General features: G+C 31.9%; 1 pseudogene; it reads right to left on the bottom strand.

The window, feature by feature from the left end:
• Positions 1 to 13866: 13866 nt before the first annotated feature.
• On the bottom strand, positions 13867 to 21148 carry LOC112940302 (ESCRT-related protein CHMP1A-like; annotated as a pseudogene).
• Positions 21149 to 27366: the final 6218 nt, after the last annotated feature.

The following is a 27366-nucleotide window of genomic DNA, read 5'->3' on the forward strand; positions in this document are numbered from 1 at the left end:
TAGAATCAGTCATTCACAAAATTACATTTAATATTTTTCCAATTTTCCTTCAATAAGTCAATGTATGAAAACATTTATCCTCTATTTTTAGTATCTATAAATAAAGTATTTCATCCGGTTCAAATTACATTCTTTTAATATACTTAATTGAAGTATTTCCTTCATCTCATGTGTCATTTTGAGATCCAAATATAGTTTTCTTTGATAGTAATTTTTCAATATTTTTATAAAATGCCGTTTACCCATTAGTAAAATTTATTTCTGAAAATTTAGAAATTTTATGTTTTATGATTAAAATTGAATTGTTTGACATTCGAAATTGTGAATATATATATATATATATATATTGTAGAAGAAAACTAAACTTTATGCTCATAACAAATATAAATAAAATTTTTGCTACTTAAAACATATTCTTATTTATTGAGTAATACACAATTTAATGAAAATGCAGAAATCCATATTTCAAAATTTATAATTAAGTTTTATTTAAGTTAGTCCGTGATCAATATTATTTATTGTTCTTCAATGAAAATTCAAGCCATAAGTGTTTTTCATTTCATGAAAAAATGAGAATTAAATAAAGAAAAATGAAACCGAGACATTTATTATAATACCTTCAATAAAACATTAAATCTCAGAAAATATTTAAGAATATATGATAATTGGTAAAATTGCTTCACAAGTTTTAACCACATTAATTAAGAGAGTGTTTCAAAATAATAATAAAAAAAAATCATTTATCGGTACAAAAATGTTCCCATAATTTCCAATTAAAGCAATCCAACTAATTCGCAATAGCAAGACCTTGAGTAATTTTCCTGGTATGTATTTTTGGTGTAAAATCTCGTTAAATAAATCCATATCTAAATTCGTAGAAAGAAACTCCCAAGTAATTTTCTAACTTAAAAATGTTTAATTTTTTTAACATCCCCAACTAAATTCGAAAGTAGTTTTACTTTGGGGATTTTTCTGCCAAATAGTAAAGGGAGTTATTTGTTCATTTACCTACGAAAATATTATGTGTAGATTGATTTTCCCAACTAGTAATATTTTTGCGCCAAATTTACCTACGGATTTTCTCTGAAAAATTTATGTGGGTAAAATATTGCATAACTTAGGAATTTTATTATTTTGCATGTAAGTTCGTAAGAATTGTTTGTGGATGGAATCCCCAGATAAAAATTTTCAAATAATTCACTGTTTTCTTATAGTGACACATATGCACGTGTATGCACACTTTTTTTTTTTTGTATTTTTCATTATTAGTCCATCAAAGCTATCTATCATGAACCAATACACATAAGAGACAAATTACTTATCACAAATTATTGTGAAACAGTTAACCTATTGATATTGAAGGACCAAATTGACTTGTATGCACCTGGAGTGATTTATGACAGTTGGCTAAACATCATCAATTTTTATAGAACATTAATTTTATTTATTTATGTCTGAAACATGAGAAATAGTGAGTAGTTACATAAATAGATATGAATAATCTAGTGTACCATAAAAGATCCATGCATTACAAGGATATGATTAAACATGCATGTATTGTACACCGTTTTCAGATTCTATTTTGTGATTATGTCGGATATGTTATTAGTAGGGAAACTCACTTATAACCGCTAAAAAATAGCTTAATTATTTTTCGTAACTATAATTTGATAATTATAATTCATAGCTACATGTTATATCAAGGAGAGAGACGAGTGAGACAGGGAGAGAGAAGAGAGAGACGAGACAGAGCAAAAAGTTAGAGAAGGGTGAATTGTATATTATACATATGTATTTGTATATATGGAAAATGAGATTTGGAGACAAAGGAGAGAGGCGAGCGAGATTGGGAGACGGAGGAGAGGGACGCGCGAGATTAAGAGAGAAGTGAGTGAGAGAGGACAGAGAGTGGGAGAGAGGTGAATTATATATGTATATTGGTTAGATAATTATATATTATACATATGCATTTGTATAAAAAGCAAACGAGATTGACAGAGAGGGAGGAGAGAGGCGAGTGAGAGAGGGCAGAGAGTGGAGAGAGGTCAATTATATATGAATATTGATTAGATAATTGTATATTATACATATGTATTTCTATATTCTGGCGAATTATACATATACAAATGTAATTAATATACACAAACTCGAAGTCAGCACACATAATTAATGTATAATGTTAGTCGTGAGCAATAATTATAGCAAACTATAGCTATATAAATGTCACGACCCAAATCGGGTCGCGAGTGGCACCCACATTTATCCTCCTATGTGAGCGAACCAACTAATCTAAACCCCAACATTTCAAACATAATAAATAGAAAAACAATGCGGAAGACTTAAAACTCGTTAACAAAATCAATAATCAACTTCTAAAACTCAAACTTATCATTATTCCCAAAATCTGAAACTCACCATCACAAGAACATCTATCCTCAAACTACTAAAGCTAAGAGTATCTACGAAGCTAAAATAAGTAAAAAGCTAATCCATGCCGAAACTTCAAGGCATCAAGACATGAAGAAGAAGATCCAGTCCAAGCTAGAAACTTTAGCTCACCCTGAAATCTGGTGTGACGAAGACTGGCTAGAGTTGCGGTTGAGTTAAAGATGACGGTACGTTTGCTGCACTCCACAAATAACAAAGAAAAACAATTACAAGTAGGGGTCAGTACAACCACAAGTACTGAGTAGATATCATCGGCCAACTCAAAATAGAAAACAGTATATATCAGATAATATCATAAATCAACTACAATACTCAATCTGTAGCAACATCATGTACAGGAATCTTTGATAAATAACGTCAAGTACACTCATGAGGACTCAAGCCTCCATATCATACTCATTTGGGAAATAGGTTCGTTTCATTCGAATTTATTACCATAATTTCAAGATTCATTATCTTTATTCCTCTTGTGTCGGCACGTGACACTCCGCTCCCCTACTACTATGTGTCAGAACGTGACACTCCGATCCTCTAGTTCTACGTGTCGGTTCGTGACACCCGATCCCCTAATTCTACATGTCGGTTCGTGACACCCAATCCCCTAATTCTACGTGTCCGTTCGTGACACCCGATCCCCTAATTCTACGTGTCGGTTCATGATACCCGATCCCCTAATTCTATGTGTCGGTTCGTGACACCCGATCCCCTAATTCTACATGTCGGTTCGTGACACCCGATCCCCTAATTCTACGTGTCGGTTCGTGACACCCGATCCCCTAATTCTACGTGTCGGTTTGTGACACCCGATCCCCTAATTCTACGTGTCGGTTCGTGACACCCGATCCCCTAATTCTACGTGTCGATTCGTGACACCCGCTCCACTAATCTCATTCTGTTAATTCATCAATCCTTCTTTTATACAAAGGCATTATCAATCTCATTACTTTAGTTCATCAAGCCTTCTTTTATACCAAGGCATCATCATTAACAAGAGATTTTCAAGATTTGGGGTTCAATAGTTTCATCATGCTTATTTCATCACAATTATATCATCACAACATGCAAACACATAATTAAGCATATAGAAGGGTTTACAAAACTACCTAATACATATCATTCGCTATTAAGAGTTTACTACAAATAGCATAAAAACCATAACCTACCTCCACCGATGATTAGTGATCAAGCAAGCAAATTCCCCAAAGCTTCGCTTTCTTCTTCGTTCTTCTCTCTCAATCGATTCTCTTTCCCTCTCCTTGTTCTTTCTATTTTTCTTATTCAAACCCTCTTTCTTTTACCCTAATTAACATATAATTAAGTATAAAAGATGACAAAATAACCCACTAATTAATTTAAGTTTATCTCCTTTAACCCTCAAGAAATTGGATTATTAATATTCAACCACCAACTTTATAATTATAAGCAGGAATAGTCCAAAACGTCCCTTAAAATATTTAAAGAAATCTGACTCTGCCTGGGATTACGCAGCCTGTGACGGGCCGTCGTTCCTGCGACGGTCCGTCCTGCTGAGTCGTTACAGAGTTCAGAGACTAGATTTTTACCAAGGGTCTGTGACGGCCCATCACACCTGTGACGGTCCGTCCTGCTATTCCGTCACGAAGTTCAGAGAGTCGATTTCAGTACCCAAATTTCAGAATTCTAAGTGTTTTGGAACGAGACCCCCTCGACGGTCCGTCGTGCCCATGACGGTCCGTCGTGGGATCCGTCGTCTCAGCCAGTTTTTCCAGAAATAAAATCTGCTGCTCGAAACGACTAAACAGGTCGTTACAATATAATAACTAAATAGTATAAATTTGTTCAACCGCATAATCTTCCCTAATTATAATTGGTTTGCTTAGTTGAGTCGTTAATTTAACTTATGTCCAAGATTAATCACATGTTGAAAAATTGAAACGTATTTACTTAATTTTTCCTTTAACAAATGAGTTTTGAAACAACAATATATTAACTACGATTCATTCTTTTGAGTTTTACTTATTTTATTTTTAAAAAAATCTTCGAATTGTGTATGCAAACTATGAGCTCAAATTAAATACTAAATTGAAAACGTATGTAATTGAATAAGAAAAAACTACAAAATATAGCAAACATCAATACATATTTAATGTAAATAGTTATAATTACCTATTATTATAAAAGGAGAGCAAAATGCAATAATACTAAATAAGAAATGGAAGACAATATTAATGAAAAATATCGAGTAGACACTATTCTTTTATCTCTATTGTTTTTGTATTTTCTAAGGTTGAAGATCATCCTTTTATAGGATGTTTAAATCATCCTTTTACAATATTTGATAATACGTTATTATAATAAATAATTAATATAATAAATGTATACATTACGTTAGGATATATTAAAGAAATATCCACACAATTAAGTGAATTTGTAACACTCCCCCTTGAATGTTTATAGATAATGTGCCTCGTTAAAACCTTACTAGGAAAAATTTCGTGGAAAAAGCCTAGAAAAGGAAAAAGAGTACACACATCTTGTAATACGCACTGAGTGCTGCCTCATTAAAAACCTTACCAGGAAAACCCAATGGGACAAAACCATGGCTAAGAAAAAAAGAGTACAACGCGTATTTGCTCCCCCTGATGAAAAACTTATTGATATCTTGGAGACGACGCATCCCAATCTTATATCTTAGCTTCTCAAATATTGACGTTGGAAATGCCTTAGTGAAAAAATCTGCAAGATTATCACTCGAATGAATCTGTTGAACATTTATCTCACCATCTTGTTGAAGATCATATGTGAAAAAGAATTTAGTGAAATATGCTTTGTTCGGCCTCCTTTGATATATCCTCCTTTTAATTGAGCTATGCAAGCAACAATATTTTCATACAATATTGTTGGAGTATTTGTTTGCACAGAAAGACCGCATAATTGCAGAATGTGTTGAGACATTGATCTCAACCATACACACTCTCGACTGACTTCATGAATGACTATTATCTCTGTATGATTTGAAGAAGTAGCAACTATTGTTTGCTTCATCGAACGCCACGATACAGTTGTACCTCCATAGGTGAATATATAGCATATCTGAGATCGGAATTTATGCGGATCAGACAATTACCCTGCATCTGCATAACCGATCAATTCTAACTTGGATGCATTAGTACACAACAATCGCATATCAATTGTTCCTTGAAGATATCTGAATATATGCTTAACACCTTTCCAATGTCTTCTTGTTGGACATGAACTGAATCTTGCCAATAAACTTACTGCGAAGAAAATATCTGGTCGAGTATTGTTCACAAGGTACATTAGTGCCCCAATAGCACTGAGATATGGTGTTTCATCACTAAGAACCTTTTAATCACTTTCTTGACGGGCTTCATGATTTTTCATCAAAAGATCATTATGTTGCTCAGCCACCAGAAGACATGAGATCAATTTAGAGTATTTCTGAAAATTTTTCTCACGATATTGTTGTTGTAATATCATATTAGAGGCATGAAAAGTAGTTAGCGTCTTTTCTAATATGTCCTCATCTTTTATTGTTTTCCCATATAATTTTAATTGGAAAGTTATTCTAAATACAACAGAGTTATACTCAATTACAATTTTATAATCTTGAAACTGTAAATGCATCCACTCATAACGAGCCCTTGACAATACTGTTGCCTTGAGGTGGTCATACCTCCCTTTCAAATTTATCCACAATTTAAGTGGACCTTTAACTATTAGGTATTCAACCTTCAGGCTTTTATCAAAATGATGGCGAAGGAAAATTATAGCTTTCGTTTTATCTTGACTTGATGACGTATTTCCTTCGATTATACTATCACCAAGACCCTTAGCGGTAAGGTGAATTTCAGCATCTAGTACCCATGACAAATAATTCTTTCCAGAAATGTCAAGTGCCACAAATTCAAGTTTTGATAAATTCGACATGATGAAAACTATCATAAAATAATTTTGAGTTAATATTATGATGTTAATTTCTTTACAATAAATTGTAAAATTAATATTTCAAATGATTAAGAATTAGTATAGAATATAATATATGCATGAACATGGGATGTTACAAAAGCATGTAACTCAAAAGTATGAAATGGTAATTATTTTACAAAATTTATTACTAGTTCAATAGTTATTAACGCTAAAGTTTCGTAAGATTTTTATAAAAAAAATAATTCGTATTTAATATGATTATTCTTTATGACACACACCAATATTTATCATAAATTAATGACACAAAAAGAAACATACGATTATTCTAACTAGCATATTATTGTATGCGCTAATATTAAATGTAGAGTTACAAGTTACTAACATATAAACAACATAAAAATATAAATTTGAAATATATTGATTATTATGCCTAGTAAAGTATTATAATAATTCCTAAAGCAAGTTATATATGCAGTAATAAAAATACTAATCAAAGATTTATGCAAATTCTACTAGAGATGTTATAAACACAGAAATATATACCTGACTCTGAAAGAAAGTTGATTAACTTTTATGAATTAATTTCAAATTAAGTATGTCTCAGTTGGTTAGAGACTCGTGCTGATAACGTGTTATAAAAAGAGAGCAAAATGCAATAATACTAAATAAGAAATGGAAGACAAATATTAATAAAAAATATAGAATAGACAATATTCTTTTATCTCTTTTGTTTTTGTATTTTCTAAGGGTGAAAATCATCCTTTTATAGGATGTTTAAATCATCCTTTTACAATATTTGATAAATATGTTACTATAATAAATAATTAATATAATAAATGTATTCATTACGTTAGGACATATTAAAGAAACACCCACACAATTAAGTGGATTTATAACACTTATTTTATATTATATGGATATATTAAATATTAAATAGCACAGTTAATCAATTACACATGAGTAATCATTTCTTTTCAATCTTATATGTATATTAACAAATATTAAATAGCAAAGTAATTAGTACATGCCTAATCAATTAGGTAAAACATATTCTATTGTGTTGGTTTCCATGATCTTCTTCAATATTTTTTTCTTTCAATATTCACATATCATCGATTTTTCCTTCCGTTTCACAATCCTTTTGCATGATTTTAGAAATAATTTTTGTAATTTATCTTCATTAAGTATATTCTAATTACATTTTTCTTTTTTTTTTATATAAAAATTATATTTGCATACATTTATATGTTTCAACTATTTTTTATTGGATTTCGATAGAAGATTTTCTCCATTATAGTGGTCGAAATTTGTTCGAGATAATTTTTTTTGTGTGTGTATGATTCAATAATTTCTATGATTTCAATTAAAATTAACCAAAAGGAACTCCAAAATTTTTTACTCTCATGACATACCATAAGAGGCTAACAAGAGGTATACTCTAGTGGCATACCAAACAAAGCATCATCTTTTGCTTGTATTTATATTCAAATGTAAGAACTAAATACATTATAAATGAAAGCAAATTAATAGTTATCTGATTGTATTTCTTCATATTTGTATTCAAATATAAGTATCAAATACATATAAATTAAAGTCGATTGATAGTTATGAATTCAAATTCATTTGTATGTGTATTCAAATATAGATTTAAAATACAATAGAAATAAAGTTTATTTAACTGTTATATTATTGTATTCACATGTGTTTATATTCAAATATAAGTATAAAATACAATGTAATAGAAGACTAGTTGATTGTTACGGAATTGTATTCATATGTATTTTTATCTGCATAAGATTTTCATCTACATGTCCTTTATATGTATAATTACAATATCGATATATATATTTTTTTTCAACATACAAAAATATTCACAATATACAAGTATTCACGTTTTTCAATTTTTTTTGTACCAAAATTGTTCATCTTCAGTTTAAATGTTTTTGAATTTCCAAAATAAACAATATTAGACTGTCAAATTTGACTTCATATTCAAACTAACAAATTTTTAGGAGTGCTTTTAGTTATTTAAAATATCTAAAAATATTTTTTTTAGTACATTATAATTATAAATTTATCATTGTATAAGTAAATTTTTTTTAAAGAATATAGCTAGATATAGATATAAACTATAGTCATTTTTAATAAATAACATACTTATATTTATCAAACTTTAGTAACTCTATAACTAGTCATTTTTTAAGTTACTCATTAAATAACTTGTGCCATTGTACATGATTTATCAAAGTCCAAGAGACAATTATTGAAAAGATAGATTTTAGAAAATAATTAGATGTAAATATATATCAATAAGTTTGAGTATCAATTAATATGTTTCATCTATTATTGTGATTTATTTATCTGCTTACTTTTTAAATGATAGGATATCTAAAATCATATTTGCGTATTTTGTTGAGTTTTGACAAATTTAATCAACAAATATGTTACCCTATCAAATTAGACATTCAAACTCAATAGAACTTCAAATAGAATATCAAGTGTTCAGATATCTCAATGGGGTGCTTGCGATTCATTTGAAACCTTGTGCGTGAAAATGAAATATGTCACCTCACAAAATTTGACATTCTAGATTTAATGGATCAGTAAAAAATTCCAACCAAGATCGTTTAAAAATTTAGATCTCACACTCCAGCTCCATTTTAAGATGATTTTCATAAGGAGGCTTAAAATTGGCCCGAAAGCCTCGAGATCCGCACATAATATCTTTCTAGATGAAATTGAAATCTTGGAGCTAACAGAGCTCTTTTAATCACATTATGAGGTTTTCTTCCTAAAATTTGACCAAAGTCAACCGTTCGAGTTTCAAAAGTCTCAAGGAATGAAAAAATATATAAAACACCAAATAAATAACTAGTTGACCAGGGTGTCAGTTTCAACGTGTAATAAATGACTTGAGATCACTATAAAAACATTATAAATATGGAAAAGAAGATATTTATACAAATATGACTTGAAGGATCATTATGTAAGTCAACTTAAGTAGATGATACCGAAAATTCTAGATGCTAAAATTCATTTAAATCAAAACTCATTTTTAAATATAAGGAATTTCAACAATGAAAACTAGACACTTAAATTGCACAATGAAAATTCATATTTTCTAACACCCCTGAAGAAAGGAATAATCCAAGAAAGATAATTAGTCACAATATTTGTTGAATGTTCACATATTGTCCTTCTTGGATGGAGAAAAGTTGAATCAAATCTATTGAGTTTGCCTGATCCTACAAAACATATTCTCTCGATTATAAAGAAATTTTTGGTACATAATCAATAAAGGAAAAAAATGAAAACAACTTAAGCATGCAAGATCCTATTTGCGATACAAAGTAATTTCTACATTACGTTATGAGAAATTCATATGTTATTAGCTTACATAATAATCTCATTGTTACTAAACACTTCACAATAATTTTTTAAAATTTAATTATCACGTGAATACTATCTATTAGGGGTGTACATGATCGGGTTGATTCGGAGTTTTCAAAAATCAAACCAAACTATTTGTGTCGGATTTTTGAACTTATAAACCAAACCAAAACATTAAAACTCGGGTTTTTCAACTTCGTGTTTTTTTGGGATTTCGGTTTTTTTCAATAAAGTATTCATACAAACATATAATTTATGTATTTTAAATATTTCTTTACTCTTACCAAAATGCAACTATCTAAGTTATTTCTCAAGAAAATAACAAAAAAGATGATATGATTAATGACACTAAAATATTAAACAAAAAATAATTATAAAATCGCGTAAAACAAATATTTCATATTAATAAGTCATAATGAAATCACGTAAAACAAATATTGCATATTAATAAGTCATAATGAAATTGATTATAATTCAAAGTAATAAATCATGCCAAAATAAGTTTAATAAGTATTAGTTACATGACTAAATATTTAAAAAAAAAAAAGTAAAATTAGATCATGTATTTTAATTGTTTAAATCTATGTAAAACTAAAAAATAAATATTCAATATCATGTCATTCATGGTGTTGAATTGATTTTCTTTTTGCATTAGTATTAATTTGATTTTTACTTAAACTTATTATAATTACCAACATGTATGGATTATAATCTTTATCAAACCATTAATAATTCTAACTTCCAAACATGAAATAAATATATTAAAAAATAAAAACTATGAAAAATATAAGAGATATTTTAAAGGAAAAATAACTTAAATACACAACTATAATTTTTATATTCTTTAATTTTCCCTATTTTTTTTAAATATTACATAATTTCTTTTTTTTTTATTTTAGTGTAATTTTTTAGATACATTACACTCTCTCTCCTATAATACACATTTACCAATTTTAATGCCTATTTTTTCTCCATTAAAACACTCAACCTCTTAAATTAGTTTTTGAATTTTAAATTTTAAATTTTATCCATTTAAACACTCAACCTTTTAATCAGCTTTTTGATTTTGAATTATTAAACTTAATTAATTTCAAATAAAAGACCAAATTTTCAAATTTTGAATTTCAAAATACAAAAAATCAGGAAGCAGGATAACTTCCATATCTTTCTACCGTTTTGTTCTTACTTCCATATCTTTTGCTTACACACCAAAAACATAAGAACCAGTGCCTCTTGCCTTAGAAGAAGTTAAGGTGATAAAAACAAGTAGACAATCTTCATCTCATCCCAATACATTCTCCCAGTTACCACTTCCCCCTTCCTCTTCCTCTAGCATCAACTTTGCATAAGGCCAAACAGGACTCAAAGAGTTAAAGTTTGTTAGGCCTACATTGTCTCGGGTTAGTATTTTGGTACTTAAAACTGTTGTTGAAATTAGTAAAAATTTTAAGGAATCTAGTGTGCTTGCCGATACATTTGAATAAGTGTGTATAGTGTTTTAGATGGTGAATTGATACATGAATTTGTTGTGTATAATAATATTTTATATGTATCATGAAATTTTAAAAATTGTTATAATGTATCATTCAATAAGTTTAGTAAATGCGTCATCAACTGTGTTTGATGATACATATAGAATCAGTGTGTACAGTGTTCAGTCAATTCACTGATACATGTAGTAGATATGTATCACATGTTTTGCATATAATATGAATTTCTGAAAACTGATATCATGTATCAGTAAGGTATTAGTTGTTTAGTTGATGTACTGATACATGTTTTGAAAATTGTTATAATGTATCATTCACTAAGTTTAATAAATGCGTCATCAACTGTACTTGATGATACATATAGAATCAGTGTGTATATTGTTTAGTCGATGTTTCTGATACATGTATTAGATACGAAATTGAATCTCCAACAACGATTCCGTCGATTTTGTAACTTTCATTCTGCAATTCGTTCACCCAAATTCCGGAATGTCTCATCAAAATCGAAGTATTTATCTTGAAAAATCCACTGTAACAACAATAAAATTACTGTAGTTCGAAATTTAACAGATTGTTCAAAAAAATTATTTTCAAAATAGATGATATAATCTTTGTTTTTCAAAATTTGAAATTAATATCCAATTAAGTGCTGATTTTATGTTGATTAATGATATGTTACCGTAAATTTAGCTGTTTTATTAACAACATTAACTGTACCGTTTTTTTCCCTTTTTTTTCTGAACAGTTTAAAATTACCATGTATCATTTACCATGTATCACTAGAGTCTAAAGTATCACGGCTCAACAAATTTAAGGGATTTTTTGTAAATACTAAATTTGTCGGGACAGAATGAAATTATTGAATTACACTATGGGATTCCTTAAATTTTTACTATTTTAAAATTATATCAAAGAAAGTATTTTTATATATAAAATAAAATAATAAAATTATATATATAATGTCGGGTTGTTTTTTTTAATTGAAGCCAAACCAACTCAAATGTAGTCGGACTTGTTTTTCCAACACCAAACCAAATCAAGCCAAACCATTAGTCAGATTTTTTCTGATTTGAATCGATTTGCAATTTGGTTCAATTTTCAGTTCGATTTTGTACACCCTACTATCTATATATAAAACCTGCATAAATATTATTCTATATAAGCATTTAAATTAGATTCGTTAGTTGTTATAATTTTTACGCTTGGTTGAGTCAATAATTTAATTTCTATCCAAGCATGATCACATGTTGTAAAATAGAAATATATTCACCTAATTTCTCATTTAACAAATGAGGTTTGAAACAACATTATTTTAGATAAGAAATATTCTTTTTGTGTTTTACTTTTTTTTTTTTAAATCTTAGAATTGTGAATTCAAACTGTGACCTCAAATTAAACATTAAATATGGAAGTGTATGTAATAAATTAATTCGTGTCATTGTACCTTATTTAAGTCCAATGTCCTAGAAGCAATTATTCAAAAAATTAGATTTAGATAAGTCATAAAATATAATTATATATTAATAAATTTGACTATCAGTTAATATGTTTCATCTATTATTGTGATTTATTTATTTTATTATTTTTAAAAATGCTAGAATTATCTAAAATAGATTTGTACATATCGTTAAGTTTCAACAAAATCAACCAAGAAAAAAAAATAACGAATCAAGAAAATATTCTATTAAAAAGTTTTGATCTTTGACCTTTGACAATCGATTTGACATGCTTCTACAATCAAAGTCATGATTCCATAAGCAATAAAAAACTATTTAATATTAATAAATACAAATGTTATTAAAATAATGGCAAATTTAATTTATCACACAACTAGAGAAAAAAATAATTTCTTACGAAATCGGTTGAGAATTGACTTGTTGGAATAGTTTTCAAAAAACTTTTCATGAAAAATTCATATTTTTTTTAAAAACATTTTTTTGAAAGTAGAGTCAATGAAAAAATAACTTTTATATGTATACCTTCTCAAGTCCACATTGGGTTCTACTTGACCATCTTTGAGTTTAAAAGTTACAGCAAATAAAATAAAAAAACTTGCCACACTGCCACACAGCAGCAAGTGAAAGCAAGAGGAGAAATGATCAAAATACTCGTTAATATATATATTTAGATGGGAAAATGCACTAATACCCTTTCAATCTATACCTGAAATCCCAGAGACACATTTATACTATACTAAGGTCCTATTACTCCTGAACTTATTTTATAAGTAATTTTCTAACCCATTTTAGCCTATGTGGCATTAGTTTGAAAAAAAAGTCAACTATCGTTGGGCCCACAAGATAGTGCCACGTAGGTTGAAAAGGGATAAAAAATTATTAATAAAATAAGTTCAGGGGGTAATAGGACCTTAGTATAGTATAAGTGTGTCTCTGAGATTTCGGGCATAGGTTGAGGGACTACTTGGACATTATCCCTATTTAGATTGATTTGGTCTCATATAGAAAAATCTTTTATGTATATCAAAAACTTATCAATTTAGTCTTTCACCCTAAAACCCTAACGACACAAAAAAAATTATGTCAATTAAATGGATATATGCAACTCACTCGACATACAAAAATATTAAACAAAACTTCTGTTTTCTCAGTTACCCACGGGCCTTGAGCTCAACAAAACGTTTGGACAGCTCTTCCTCACTGACCTTTGTTGGGAAAACGCGGACAAGCACAAAAGTATATATGGTAAATGTAATGGAAATAAAATGGGAAAATAATGACACCAAGAATTTTACGTGGAAACCCTTCTAAATAAGGGAAAAAACCACGGGCCAAGAGGAGCAACTGATATTACTATATAATAACAGATAGTATTAAATAAATAGTATTAAATAATATTAGTATTTACTGTGTACTAATCCTAGTCCATTAGGATTAGTACTCCTTCCTATATCTCCTATATATATCTCCCATGTATTCCCTTATTAGGTTAACACTTCAATACAATCAATATTCCTTCATGGTATCAGAGCATGCCATGAAGAAAAGCATTGGAAACATCCAACTGATTAATGAGCCAATTGTTGCGCACGGCGAGTGACATTACCAGGCGAATGATTTCCTGCCGAATAACAGGACTAAATGTCTTGGAGTAATCAAGCCCATACTCCTGATTGTAGCCTTTAGCAACCAAACGAGCCTTGTACCTGGAAATACTGCCATCTGTATTGTGTTTAATTTTGTACACCCATTTACAGCCCACTAGGTGCCGCCCATGGGTCTTAGGTACAAGAACCCAAGTTTTCTGATTAGTCAAAGCCTTAAACTCGGCATCCATAACATGACGCCAATTAAGCATTTTTTGAGGCAACAGAGTAGGTTGTTGGTTCACTATCGGGAAGGGGTGTATTTGGTAGTATGGTAGCCTGAAAGGCTTTGGATTTAAAGATACCGGCTTTGCCACGGGTTAACATGGGATGAGTATTAGGGAGTGGCACGGGCGGTGGTGATTCGGGGGTGGCTGGGAAGGACCCAAAACGGATCGGGCTGGAGATGTTGTGGGTCTGGGGTGGTTCGGGTTGGTTGTGAGTGTGGGTGGTGGTTGCGGGTGTATTGTGGGTGACAATCGAAGGGGTGATGAGGGGTGGTTGGGTAGTGGGTGGAGGTGTAGGGGAAGGTGGTGAGGGACCCTGTGAGTATGTTGGAAAAAAAGGAAGGACGCCAATGAATGATGTATTTGTGGAGGAGGAAATAGACTCGTAGGGAAACTCATTTTCGACAAATTTGACATGACGAGATATGTAGACCTTATGAGTTTGTGGGTCAAGACAGCGATAACCCTTGGAGGTAGGATGATAGCCTAAAATAATACAAGGACGGGATCGGGGTTGTAAATTGTGAGTAATATGAGGGCGTAGCCAAGGGTAGGCAAGACACCCAAAGACGCGGAGGTTGGTATAATTGGGAAGTTCTTGGTAAAGGAGTTGATAGGGTGATTTGTTGGAGAGGGTGTGACTGGGCATTCTGTTAATGAGGTAGTTTGCGGTGGCTAGAGCTTCTACCCAAAAGGAGACAGGGAGATGAGATTGATGTAGAAGAGTAACCACCGTTTCAATGAGATGGCGATGCTTACGCTCAGCCACCCCATTCTGTTCGGGAGTGTATGGACAGGAGGTTTGATGTATAATTCCCAGGGATTGCAGAAACTGGCCAAAGATGTTATTTACATATTCCTTTCCATTGTCACTTCGAAAAAGTTTAACATGAGAATTGAATTGTGTTTTGACCATTTTTTCAAAAGTGACAAAGGTGGTTTATGCCTGTGATTTGTGTTTTAGTGGGTACAACCAAGTGTATTTTGTAAAATCATCCACAAAACAAATATAATAGCGAAAACCAGCAAATGAAGGAACAACAGTAGGACCCCATAGGTCAGAATGAATAAGTTGAAAAGGTGCAGTTGTACGCTTCTCAGATAAAGGAAAAGGTAATTTATAAGATTTAACAATTGAACAGGAGTCACAATTGTTTACATGAATGGAAGAAAAACCTAATTGAGACATTAAAGAATTTATTATTTGAGTAGACGGGTGACCCAGACGACTGTGCCACAACAGACTGTGGCCATCAGCCGAAAGAGCCACCGGAGCAACAAGAACGCTTTCTGAAACTGGGTGGGCAGACGAACTTGTGCCAGGAAGAACGTACAGACCATGCTCACAGGGGCCCTGAAAAATCACCCTCTTGGTAGTATTGTCTAGGATCTGAAAATCATTAGAGGTGAACAAGAGTGAGCAATTATTGTCTTTTGTGAATTGATGAACTGAAAGGAGATTGGTTTTAATACAAGGGACGTGGGTAAGATTACCTAGGTGAAAGATAGCGGTGGGGGTTTTAATGGTACCCGTGCCAATGTGAGAAATATTAAGGGACTCACCGTTGCCAACAGTAATACCATTGGAGCCATGATATGGATTTGGAGCGTTAAGCTTGGATAGATCAGAAGTAACGTGCATGTTGGCCCCAGTATCCAACAGCCATTCAGAGGAGAGGCCGGCTTGAAATGCATAATTGGCACGGTTATCACTATTTCAGCTCTTCTCATACCGAAACCAGCAACGAACAGCGGTGTGTCCTGTTTTCTGACAGATTTGACAAGTTGGACGATCCCGCTTGGAAGATAACTGCCCGCAGCTGCCGAAGAAGTGCAGGCTGTTGTTGCTGCCGTGCTGCTGACCGTCGTACGGCGGACGACTGCCCTGCCGACCGCCGCGCCCGCGGCCTTTGCTGTTTCTGCCGTAGCCTCCGCGATTCCCCTGCCGGCCGCTACCACGCCCCCCGCGATAGTTCTGGCTTGCGGTGAGGGCGGTGGCCGACTCCATAACAACGGCTTCTCGGAGAAGAAGTTTGCTCTCCAGATCCACGTTGATTTCTTCACTTTTTAGCCACGAGGAGAGAGTAGCCAGTTCAACGGGCGTTGGACTGATGCGAACTGCCTGTTTAATGGAGGAGTAAGCTGATGGGAGCCCCCGAACGATGCACATGACGAGATCTTTTTTGGGAATGATTTCGTTCACGGTGTCGAGGGCTGTGATGATGGTGGAGACCTCGTCTAAATACTCCGCCATAGTTTTCGTGCCTTTGGTAATTGTATGGAGACGATCACGCAATTGAAAAATATGAGAGTGGGAAAAGCATAGCATGTTGCGAGGGCCGTCCACAGGGCTGAAACAATTGTATAGGATCGGACGTGTTTTTGAACCGTGGGAGAGATGACCGCAATCAAACATGATCGGATCTGGCCATCCACGGCTTTCCAGGCGGCATGGGCAGGATTGGTTTTTTCTGATTTGTCCGTGGCGGTGATGACTGCCGGCGGCGGTTCTGTGCTTCCATCGACGTATTTGAGAAGGTAATTGGCCTCAAGGGCTGTAAGAACGGTGATTTTCCATGTAGGGTAATTTATGTCTGATAATTTTTCAGGAATCAGGGCATGAAGATGCCTGAGAAGGAGTTTAACGCCAGAAGGAAGTGAATCGAGAGGATCCACCTCGGTTGTCATGGCTGCCGCCGCCTAAGAGAAGAGAGGCAACGATCAGTGCCCTAAAGAGAGAAAAAAAACCTAGAGAAAAGAAGATCTAGGTTTTCTGGCTCTTGATGAAACTATCTACATGATGCAACCACCGGGCTATGTTGATCCCCGCTTCCCTCAACATGTTTGCAAACTCCAGAAGTCTCTATATGGGCTCAAGCAAGCCGCCCGTGCTTGGTACACATGTCTGAAAACGTTCCTCCAGGGACTCGGCTTCACGTGATGCATACACGACACGAGTCTGTTTACTCGACATTCAGCACATGATAAAGTTATACTTCTTGTCTATGTAGATGATATCATTATTACAGGCTCTACTGCAGCTCTCATTCAGGATGTCACTCGAGCTATGCATACTACCTTCAAAATGAAGGACCTTGGCCCGTTACATTATTTTCTGGGAATGAAGGTTTCTCGGACAGGCAGCGGCTTGTTTCTTCATCAGTCAAAATATGCTCGAGATCTGTTAGAAAGCTGGACTAGAAAAATGCACCAGTAAACCAACACCGATGACAGTCTCTTCGTCTACGAATGGAGCCGACACCCCCTTTGCCGATATCACCCACTTCCGCAGCCTCATTGGGGCTCTACAGTATCTGGCCATTACCCATCCTGACATCCAGTTTACTGTCAACCGAGTTGCTCAGCGCATGCATCAACTAAGTGAACATGATTACCATTGTCTAAAACGCATTCTCAGGTACATTTTTGGCACTCTTGGTCGTGGTTTACTCATTCGACCCGGGGACTTGGAGCTTCGAGGGTTCTCAGATTCAGATTGGGCGAATGATAAAAATGACAGAAAATCTACATCGGGGTTTCTCATTTTTTTGGGGCCGAACCTGATCTCCTGGTGTACAAAAAAACAATCCAAGGTCTCTCGGTCCTCGACTGAAGCTGAATACCGCGCCCTTGCTCTTCTCGCTGCTGAGACCATGTGGGTCACATATATTCTTCGCGAACTCCGCGCCACTCACACTGTTCCTGCTCTCTATTGTGACAACAAATCAACCATCTGTGTGGCCAAGAATTCCGTCCTACACACCAGAATGAAGCATGTTGATACCGATTGTCTCTTTGTTTGCGATGAAGTTCTGGCCGGCACCATGACTGTGCAGTATGTACCCACTGAAGAACAACCGGTTGATATTCTCACCAAGCCTCTCCCGAGCCGACAGCACGATTACCTCAGTTCCAAGCTTCCGTTCGCTTCCGCTCAGCTCAGCTTGAGGGGGGATAGTAACAGATAGTATTAAATAAATAGTATTAAATAATATTAGTATTTACTGTGTACTAATCCTAGTCCTATTAGGATTAGTACTCCTTAATCCTAGTCCTATTAGGATTAGTACTCCTTCCTATATCTCCTATATATATATCTCCCATGTATTCGCTTATTAGGTTAACACTTCAATACAATCAATATTCCTTCACTATAGTAAGGAATTTTACACTGTGTAGTCACGAATACAACACTCAATGTGACTACTACACACTCAAAAGGAACAACACTCTTTTGGTTTCCGTCTTACTAAAATATCGCTCACACTCTATTTTTCTTCATAGACTATTTTCTTATATAGTCTATGGAATACTTCACTTTGCTCTCAAAATGGTTTTTCTCTCTAACTTGGTGTGTTCTACAAATGAGCAAGAATGCTCTATTTATAGAAGGATAAACCATACCTATGTCACTAATGACATATGTAAAAATAGCAATGTCAAAAGGCAAAAGTATTCATTATCCTCCTGAACTTGAAGCTTTTTATTCAATGTACACCTAAACTTTATTTTGTTTCAATTACCCCCCTGAACTTGGTTATTCATCCTACACGTACACCTTTTCCGTCCACTCAATATGATCGTGTCTACACGCGCATGACACGTAGATAAATATTTTACCACCTAGATAAATAATTTACCACCTAGATAAATAATTTGCCACCTAGATTATCATGAGCCAACTCCCACTTGTTGGTCTTTGCTGTCTTTTGGCCTCTCTCTTTTCCCAAAATCACCACTTATAGAACCCCCTTTTGGCTTTTAATTAGTACACGACTAGGAGTATACAATTTTTCATTCTTCTTGTATCCAGTAACAAGCTTCAATCTTTCTCTCTCTTCACGCAATCCTACATCTTTTCTTGCATTCTTGTACCCCTTTTCTTGATTTAGTCTTGTTCTTATTTGCTAAGTTTAGAACAGAACAACTTTTTGCAGATTCTTCACTGTTTCTTTTTTTTTTTATGTGTAGACAGAATTTTTGTCTTGCTGACATAGTACATGTGTGTGTATATATGAGTATTTGAATTTTTTTTGGTTGTGTTTCAAGATTTGAATTTGCTGACTGGGTTCTTGTTACTATAAAGCAAACTTTAATGGGAACGATTAATTTGAGTGATGGATTTGATTTGACAAGTTCTTGGATGTTGACTTGAAACCCCTTATCAAAGGAAACTTATATTTTGCCCATTCTTGTTGTTATTGTGTATCAAGATTCATGCTTGGAGTGCGACAATGGAGAGGTTTATGGCCTGATTTTCATTTCTTTTAACACTTTGTTCAGAGGTTTAGTTTAAAGAAAGATGAAAAATTTTCTGAAGAAGGAGTAACAATACATACCCCATAGTGTCAAATAAAAAGCAAAAAAGGAGTAACAATACATACCCCATAGTGTCTACAACCGAAAAATCTACGTCCGAGATTGTCATTTGTCCATGAAATTTTCAGAATTGGAGGAGCCCCACATAAACAAACAAGTCTCCTGTTATTGTTCATGAATTTAGCAATAACAATTAAAATAAAAAAAGTGAGAAAAATCTGAAATTTGAAAAGGGAGAAAAGAAGAATAAATAGGTAGAGAATAGAGAGAGAAAAAAATCCTAAAATAACCCAAATATTAAAGAAAAAATAGTTTTTTACTTATATTACCATTGTAACTTTATGATGTGGCAAAAAATTGCTGTCTCACGCGCCGTCTAGAGTTTGATTTCAGTTTCTATGCCAGGTGGACGAAAAAGGTGTACGTGTAGGATGAATAAGCAAGTTCAGGGGGGTAATTGAAACAAAATAAAGTTTAGGTGTACATTGAATAAAAAACTTCAAGTTCAGGGGGGTGTGAATACTTTTGCCAAGTCAAAAATGGTTGCAAATCTTACCAATTTGCCAACTACCAAATCATTTCTTTTCAACTCCAATTACTATTCATTTTTAACAATTGCTTGTACCAATTGAATAGCTAAAGTTGACTAAAACAATGGGATGGATTCAACAACCTTCTCCTCATCCTTAGAAGATATAGCACGGTCGGCTGCTTGTGGAAGCCCCGCGGACACCTCGAGTCCATAGTCATCAGCCACCTGTTGCATCAGGCTACCGACCTGATCCTTTAGAGTCGATAAAGAAGTACTTCCAGCCATAGAACTCTCCCTGAATTCAGCTTGAACCTCCATATTCACAAACTAACGCTCAAATGAATCCATTGTCTCCGACATTTTCTGTAGATTCCCATGTGTTGATAGTTCATCTGTTTGTTTGTTGCGCTTGCGAATGAAGTTCTCGGCGTAAATTCTAATGTCGTCCATGTTACCTTTATCAATAGCCTTCTTCACCTTGAGCTTCTCAGACTTTTCGTCCTTCTAACATTTTCAGGCTTGGCTACTATAAAAAAAACTGTGAATTACATGAGAATTTTTCTGGGAATTCGTAGGAAACAATTTTTTATACTAATCCCCAGAAAAATCTCCATGTAATTCAAAATTTTTTTTTGTAGTGGCAATGGAGGCTTTTCTATGTGAACTTGAGCTCTATGATCTTATTCATCAATTTCTCGGCGTTTCCCATTTTCTGAGCTTTGGTGATGAAGTCTTCTTATTGTTTTTGGCGATTCTTCTCCTATGATCGATCAATCATCTTTTCAATTTGATTAATGTCGCGTGAGTTGCACATCTCTGTTTAATTTGACAGATATTTTTTTATGTTGTTAGGATTTTAGGATGAAAGGCTGAATTGATAAGTTTTTAGCATAGATAAAGAATTTTTTCCTAAGCTGTGTATATTAGGGACCAAATCAATCTAAGTACATACATTAAGGACTATTTTGATCGTTTTCTCAAAGCAAGAGCAGTGAATTGTTGAGGCGTTAGCACTGTTCACGTGAAAACCCAATACCTTTGAGTTTTAGGTTTCCCCATTAGTTTTGGACTTAATTATTTTATTTAAGGTTTTCTACATCTCTGAATAGTCCATAAGAATACTTATTAGGACACAATCATACTCTTTAGGTTTTTTTTTTTGAAAAAATTAACAAACTAGTCAAAATCAATAACTTAATTAGTAAAAAATTTACTATTTTAAAAATATTAGTTAAAATGTCAAAAATGTTATTATTTTTAAAAAGAATATATATCCTAATTAAAATCCTATTTTATCTCCTAAAAAATAATTTATTTACATTCCCATGTATATTCATTGTTCACTTTTTTTCAAATTATTTTTATTTTGAAAAAAATCAAAATCTGCAAATTTTCCTCATATCTCTCTCTTCCATATTTATTCCATAAGTAAAAATAAAATAAAATTTTGTCTCTCCATATTTTTCTGTTCATATTCTTATTCAACCTTCAAATCCTTCTTCTCTTCAACCCCAATTTTCTTATTATCTTCTACGAAAATATTGTTTTTTTATCTTCTGAATCTGGATTCACACAAGTTCCTCTAATTGAGGTATTTTTATCGTTATCTTTTTTTCTTTTATATTTATTTTCTGATTTTATTGTTGTTTAAATCATTGGTGAAAGTAGGATAATTCTCGTTTAGAATCATAAAACACTCTTCAATGGATGATTCTAAGAGACACTATTTATATTAGTAAAATGAATTTTAGTGATTTTTCATCATTTAATCTATACATTACTCAAGAAATAGCGGATATTGTAGGACCTGCTTCTAAATGAGGGAAGAGAGGCGATAAGAACAAAATCTTCATCAAATTCAGATTGAAAACGTAACTCGTAGGGTACAAGAAAATGATGGGAGGACGAAATTGTTGATGAAGAGGTATTTAAATATTTTTGCATGTTTAGATTTTTGCATGTTGAGTTGAAGTTAAAGAACAATTTGTTCAACAGTGCGTGTTGAATATATTTGTAAATTTCTTGTTATGTATACTGTGCAATATTTATTAGTTTGTATTTTGTATTCAGTTGATATTTTATTGTTGTATTTTGGGGTTAGTTTTTGTTAATTTTGATAATGTATCTTTTTTTTATCCATTTCTTTATATTTTTTCACATTTGTAGATATTCAATAATTTATGAATACATTTTACATGACTGATATTTCAGATTTTATTAATGAACTTTTGTTGGATTTGTGTTGTATGCTATGTAATTTTTATGCATTTGTTGTATTTGTGTTACATGATTATTGTTAATGAATTCATTTTGGGTGATTTTGGATTTATATATGTTTATACTAATTGTACTTTGTGTGAGCCTTGTTTGTATCCGTAAAGTAAATATACACATTGTAATGTTATTTTTATGTTTCCAAAGTAAATACATATTAGTTGTATTCAGTCTATTCTTATTGTATTTTAGATTCAAATGTGTTTATTTAGTATATTCTTATTGTATTCACGAGAAAAGACATAAAGTAACCCCTGAAGTTGTCTCGAACTTTCAAAAAGACACCTAGACTATGCAAGTGTCCTATTACCCCCTAAACAATCCTGAACTGATATTATTACATCATTTTTTGTCCACCTGGCATGAAGATTGTATACACTCTCTTAAAAAGCGTGACAAACTAAAAAAACGAATATAATTTATTTTTACAAGAATTTTACTATAAAATATATATTTTTATTTTTCTTATTATTTTACTTTTTCTCCTTATTATTTTTTTTCTTTCTTCCTTCTTCAAAAATTCATTGTCATCTTCTTAAGTTATCACTTTGAATGTCACTTTTTACCACAACTCTATCTCTCTTTTATTCTACTATTAGTTTAACTCTCTTCAATTTTATAACTATATCTTGATATTTTAATACATTTCGAACAATGTGATAAATTCATTAGATTTCAAGATGATTAGTAGACATTATTTAGTTTTTTATCCAATTCTAATTAAACTTTTTCAATTTTTGGAGAATTCTTATACTTTCAAAAATATCATTTCTAGTTTTGAATTTATATGAAAATGAGATAAATTAAATGATGATACCTTCAAAATTTTGATCTTTCTTAGAAAAATAATTAGTTTTGTCATCAATAGCTCAACAAGTCAAAAAATAGTTTAAATTTGGAAAGTAAGAAATTTGACCAAATAATAAGAAGAAAAGAGAAAGAAAATGGAGGGGCTCAACTTGATATGGGTGTGGGGTTGGGTGAGGATAAGAGGTGAAAAAGAAGAAGAAATAAAGAAAGAAAATGGAGGGAGCTTGAAAGTTGGGGTGGAAGATGAATTAAAAATTGAAATGAAATTAAAATAAAAATAATAAAACTAAACTAAGTCAAAAAGCAAGAGAAAGAAATAAAAAAAAAACTTAAAATGAAAAAAAATTAATATTTCAAATTGAATTAACACGTGTCACACAATGATTGGTGTATGATTACACTTGTCATTTAAAATTTGGAATTGATCCAAAAATGATGTAATAATATATGTTAGGAATAGTTTAGGGAGATAATAGGACATATGCATAATTAATGTGTCTTTTTAAAAATTTGTGACAACTTCAAGTGTCACTATATGGCTTTTCTCTTGTATTCACACTAAAAACAACTTCTCAAGTCATTAATAAAGTTAGGAGTAGAGTTAACAAAGTCAGATTAAGCAATTAATATGTGTATTCACAATTGTACTAGCATCATGTTATGAACAAAACTTTATTCAAGTAAGATATTACTGAGTACATAACAATCATCATGTTATGAACTAAACTTCATCATAGTAATAAATATTATGTATTCACAATAGTAATTCTTCATATCTCATAGACTTATATTAAAACTATGTATCCATTTCAGAACAAATGCTTACAACATATATTACATTGATCATATTTGTTTCGTTAAGGAATACAATTTATTCAGATAGTCATACGTTATCAATAGTTCATACAATTTACAACCAAAACAGAATACAAACGAGAACAGAAAACGGACGAAAACAAACTACTTATTTACAATTATACGAAATCTGATACTACGCTTTACAAATATTTTCAATTACACTTTCTATTTTTTCGTACTATATCAATTTCAAATATAGAAAACAGAATACGATTAACAATTATATCAAAAAAAATTATAAAAAAAAGAAAGAAACAATTATCTCGTCGAATTTGTATGAAAATCTTGGAAATCAAAAATTGAGAGAATTCATCAGATCTTGGGAGTTCGGTTGATTTTTTGATCTTTTTAAATTTTTATGTAACTGATGAGAGTTTTAAGCAATACTTCCATCTTTAGTTTTTTTTTCTCTTCCCTTAATTTCTGCTTTCTGTTTTAAATATTTGTATTCTTTCAATTTAAACAATTAGAAAATAGATTAAAAATATACATAATAAACTAAAATTGTGACATTTTCACTAAATAATGAAAGTATTGACCATGAGTCCTCTTAAATAACAAAATAATGACATTTAAAAAAAATCCTTTTTTTCTTAACCATTATTTCATGAAAATAATTCTCATTATATTTGTGATTTACCTAAGAATCCTTGTTCTAGGATTGTGGCTACGGATAATTGTTGACTATTGACTCTTTGGATGAAGTTATAACACCTAGGAAGTTGAAAAGATGCAAAAGAAAAAAAGTACAAAAGTTCTCTAAAACAGTGGCCTATGAGACAAACCTACGACTAGTATGGAATTCCAACGAGTGGTAGGAATGAAAACGTAGGACCTAGAGTCGAGTTTTGAAAAATTAAATTTCCGAGGTTTAACCTACGAATGACTATGATAGGTCATGAGAGTTTTGAAGAGTCGTAGATGGATTTCGTAGAAAGGATCCAGACTTAGTTAAATATTGAACCATAAAAAATTGTAAAAATTTAAGGAATCCCATAATGTAATTCAATAATTACATTCTGTCCCGATAAATTTAGTATTTACAAAAAATCCCTTAAATTTGTTGTTCTGTGATACTTTAGACTCTAGTGATAAATGGTAAATGATACATGGTAAGTTTAAACTGTTGAGAAAAAAATGGGGAAAAAATGGTACAATTAATGTTGTTGCTAAAACAACTTAATTTAAGGTAACAGATCATTAATCACCATAAAATCAGCACGTAATTGGATATTGATTTCAAATTTTGAAAATCGAAATTATATCATCTATTTTGAAAACATTTTTTATGAACAATCTGTTAAATTTTGAACTACATTAATTTTATTGTTGTTACAGTGGATTTTTCAAGATGAATACTTCGATTTTGATGATTCATTGAAAGAAGAATTCAGCTATCCAGAAAATGGTACTATCAAGATTGAGGCTTCATCATCATCATCATCCCCTACACCATCTGAGGAATCATCATCTTCGCCTGAGTCTGATATTACTTTCTTGGATTTCGATGAATCAGAAAACTTCTTCTTACCCAAGTACCCTTTCGTGGAGATTGATTGGGCAGCTCTTTGATACTTTGTTGTAGTATTACTTTGTTTTTTTTTTGTTTTTATAAAAAATATATCATGTATGGTGTCAGGTATGGCCTCCTGCAATGGTGTTTTTGACATTTGCAGAGGTTGGTGTAGTAGTGAATAGAGTCATGTAGAGAGCCATGTAATAGTAAAGGTCACTCACTCTCCATCTTGTTCATGCTTTGGTTTTTGTATATGCATTGAACCAAAAGGGAGAGACTTTGTATCATGTATGTGTCTTGTTCATTTCTTAGCTTAATATAATCATATCTAATGTTTTAGTATGTATCTAAACTTGTGCTATTATATCAACAAACAATCTTTCAGTATTCCCAAAAACAAAGAATCCACTTAGCTAGTCAAGTAAAATAAGACCCAAACATGAAGATTATTGAAGTGAATATTGAAAATTTGAGGTAAATTATTAGTTTTATTTTTAAATAGTGACAGAAGTACTCGTTTACTTAATTTTGATATAATTTGTTTTGTGATATATTAAGTGACTTTTAAATTTTGTAAAATCGAGAAACTCGTAAGTGCTGAATTCACTAGTACTTTTCAGGTAAATCATTGGCAAAAAACAGTAAGGTAAGAGAGGTTTTCAATAAATAAATATATTTTTTTACTTGCTAGTAGTATCATGTTTGCAATTGAGTATACATCGGATGATCAGAATCATTAAAAACAAAAAGTAAGAAAACTCAAAAAAAACTTGATTATTTTTCACTCATGCTCCTCTTGTCATTGGATCTCTCCTATTCCTAAGTCCTAACTACATAAAATAAAAGAATCTTGGAAACAAAAATCATTGTCATCTCCCCACTTGGCATTACTCATTTGGTCTTTACTTCATCCTGCAAATACATTGACAAACGACAACGTACATGTATCAGTGAATTAAATAAAACATCATAACATTTGATACATGTCTAATACATGTATCAGAAACATCGACTAAATAACATACACACTGATTTTATATGTATCATCAAGTACAGCTGATGAAGCATTTATTAAACTTAGTGAATGATACATTATAATAATTTTCAAACCATGTATCAGTACATCAACTAAACAACTAATACCTTACTGATACATGATATCAGTTTTCAGGAATTCATACTACATGCAAAACATGTGATACATATCTACTACATGTATCAGTGCATTGACTAAACACTGTACACACAGATTCTATATGTATCATCAAGCACAGTTGATGACGCATTTACTAAACTTATTGAATGATACATTATAATAATTTTCAAAACTTCATGATACATATAAAATATTATGATACACAACAAATTCATGTATCAATTCACCATCTAAAACACTATACACACTTATTCAAATGTATCAGCAAGCACACTTGATTCCTTAAAATTTTTACTAATTTAAACAACATTTT

The sequence above is a fragment of the Solanum lycopersicum genome, chromosome 11 (assembly GCF_036512215.1).
Source record: "Solanum lycopersicum chromosome 11, SLM_r2.1".
Classification (NCBI taxonomy): Eukaryota; Viridiplantae; Streptophyta; class Magnoliopsida; order Solanales; family Solanaceae; genus Solanum; species Solanum lycopersicum.